Source organism: Oncorhynchus mykiss, chromosome 8 (genome assembly GCF_013265735.2).
Source record: "Oncorhynchus mykiss isolate Arlee chromosome 8, USDA_OmykA_1.1, whole genome shotgun sequence".
NCBI lineage: Eukaryota > Metazoa > Chordata > Actinopteri > Salmoniformes > Salmonidae > Oncorhynchus > Oncorhynchus mykiss.
This window is the reverse complement of record NC_048572.1, coordinates 44,468,888-44,472,040: the sequence shown is the minus strand read 5'-3', so window position 1 is coordinate 44,472,040 and position 3,153 is coordinate 44,468,888. Positions and strand designations below refer to the sequence as shown.

Sequence of the window (3,153 nt, the reverse complement as noted above, 5' to 3'; positions counted from 1 at the left end):
GGGCATCCGTGACAGAAAGATGTGATGATTCTTATGGCATTGCACACGGTCAGTGTGAACCAGAGTGACTTGACACAACAGGCCAAGCAAGTTGTGCAAACAAAACGGAAACAACACAGGACGTCTTATCTAGTGAAAGGGGTTGCAGTCTGCCGTGAAGCTTTCATCCATGTATACGGACATTGAATCAGATGGCTCATTTGAATCCTACAGACGAAGAACCATATGTGACAATTTTTCCATTTTAAGATAATCAGTTATTTTTATATTATTGTGTGTACCACATTAGGTGTTTTATGGTTGAAAAATAATTCACCATACCCATATCTTCCAACAACAATTTATATTTTTTTGTTATTTCAAATAATACTTTTTTTATTGCCGTTTTAATTTTTAGAATGTGGAAGAACAGTATATCTCCAGTGATGATTTCAGTTTGTGGAAGAACAGTATATGTGACATTTTGCATGACTCTTGTAAGATGTCCTTTTTCAACACCTGATATGATGTTTTAAGTACTTTGAAGTACATATGCCCTTCATGTAAATAACTTAAATGCAATATGCAGTTAATTCATTTGTATGGAGGTTCATTTAAAGGTGGTCTATTAACTTTAGCACTGATGACTATTCTTAAAAGTTGAGTCATGAAATCTGTCTCATTTAAAATGAAGCCCTCAATGTGAACATACCATAGAACTACCAAAATAGAATACAATTAAATTAATTCAATCAAAACAAGCACAACTTGTAAATATCAAATAGGGATAAATGTGATGTGCCAATATGCATGTCCATTATGCAGGTCCCGAAGGTCAATATTACAAAACGTTCAGAAAACCATTCTCTTTGTGTTTAACACTATGATCAGCAATTAAGTTGTGAATTGTGTTAAACCCATGCTAAAGGCAAGAAATGTCCTTCTGCACTGAGGTGACAGCAGTAAATAAGTATTAACTGCTTAGAGTTAATGCTAAATGTGGTGACAGAGACAGTGTATATTGTAATGAATAAAAAAAGGGAATCAAGATCAAATGAATACTCACATACTGTATGTGATGACTTATTTGTTTTTAATTCATTCAGATTAAAAAAGGTTCAAATGATCACACAAAATAATTATCAACAGAACACATTGTACATAACATTTCCTACACTAGGAACAACATCTTAAAATTAAATTAATTCAATATATTGTGCTGGTTCAAATCATACACAAATTGATTCACATAGAAAACACCTACGATACATTAATTTCCTACAATAGGGGTGAAATGTATACAGATTCAACATACTACAGTATACAGGTTCAGGGGATCATAAACTCACAGAAAAAACGTTTAATTATGTAGCTTGGTTTAACAACAAATTATTCACTCTGCAGTGATTCATAAAAAGAGCGTGCAGCAGCTGGCAAGTAGTTGAGCATGGTCATCAGATCTTGGTACTTGTTTTTTTTTGATGGGCAGAGGACTCTCATATGCTCTAGGGTAGTGGATTGCAAAATAGGGAGGTTGAGGTGTAGCTCCTTGTTTTGGTTTGGAGATCAGCCACGACTTCCATCCCTCAAATAGACTGGCTCTGTTTGGCGTACAGATTCCAAGGATCCTCAACTGAAATTAGAACATAAACAATTTAAGTTCCTGACATCAATAACAACTTTCACAGTCAAGCATTAGGATATTTTATTGTTAGAACAACATGTTGCATGTTGATGGGATGTTAGTAAACTATTCTCTGTGCAATACCTGTGACTTTTAACCACCTCACTGAGGTGATCTGTAGTCCAGCTGGTCGCTTGAGGACAGAATCTGGGAGGTGCCTGAAGTCTTCACATTGCATCCTCATCACCTTGAATGGTTTTGCTGGTTGTGCTTCAAGTATCATCTTTGAAACATCATCAGGTATGAAGGACTGACACCTTGCGCCTCTTCTCGATGGTGGCAAAAGATCGATCACAAGGAAGAAAAGAATGACCAGAGACCATGAACTTCTACTGAGTAGTGGTTCTGGGTTCTTGGGAAAGATAGAATGTGCTCCTTGATGCCCTCTTTCACTGTAGCATGTATCCGATGTGGCCTGTAAGGAGACAACAAGGTGTTGTTAAACTTTTATTATCTCAATGGTGTAGGGACCTGCCTTAGAGTGCAACTGTGTCGCTATAACCGGGGTACAAATCCCGGTCACGCCATTGCAGTTTGTGGCCGGGGGTCCTGTAGGGCGGCAAGAATTAGGCCAGTGCTGTCCGGTGGGAGGGGGAAGGTAATCGGCACTCAGTCCTCAATGCTCAGGTGGTAGTTGGACAGCTTAGTTACCATCATTTTGTTTAAAAGTAATAAACATTTTTATATTTTTGTTTCAGAATTCGCTATTCATCCAATCGATACTCTGTTAATGTTTAGAAGATTGTTTAGAGCACTGCTATAGTGAAATAATCCAGGCTGGAATCCATAGCGCATTACCTATTGCTATGCTTCCCTCTTCCATCTTCTAAAGGAGACCTAGCCTCAGTAGCCTGATCTGGAGACCCTGCAACCTCACCTGCCTCAGCTAACTTTTCCTGAATAACCTGACCAAAACAATTACATTACAATTAACAGGTTATTAAAAACTAGTACAGAGAATACAATATGTTTGTCATTGATATTCATATAGACATTAATTCATATTTTCACTTGCCTGAAGACGGCTGTTGGTTAGCTGGAACACAGACATGAAAGTAACCTTGCACACATTCAATCTCTGGCCTGCTTGCTGTACATGGTATTTGAAGGTTTGTTTCCGTCGTTTGTTCTCCTTTGTATCCTCAGGTTTACGTCTCCGTTTCACCTCATGCTGCAATAAAAATTGACAACGATGAATTCAGAATTTAATATACTGTAGCACATTCAGGATATTGCTTGATCAGGACCTCCATCTTTCACACACTCCCAATCTATACACAGAATGAGTTTGTATTGCACCATTGTGTAACACAGCACTTTTAACGTTAATGTACGTATCATTACTATGCAAGTGTTCAACATAGCTATTATAATAATAGGCGTTTTGTCTAAATTTTCTAACCTGTTCTAAGCTGGAGAGAATCAACGCTTGTTTCTTGTATGGGACAGTGTAGAACCTGTTGAACAGATGCAGCTTGCGTTCATCAGTC

At 37.7% G+C, this 3,153-nt stretch overlaps 1 long non-coding RNA gene across 1 annotated transcript; it reads right to left on the bottom strand.

Moving 5' to 3' along the window:
* Window positions 1-493: 493 nt before the first annotated feature.
* LOC118965518 lies at window positions 494-1,927 on the bottom strand. Its single transcript, XR_005052879.1, has 2 exons — window positions 1,748-1,927; window positions 494-1,612 (listed from the first exon to the last, which is right to left on the bottom strand). It is a non-coding gene; the product is annotated as an uncharacterized LOC118965518 (long non-coding RNA).
* Between the last annotated feature and the right edge of the window lie 1,226 nt (window positions 1,928-3,153).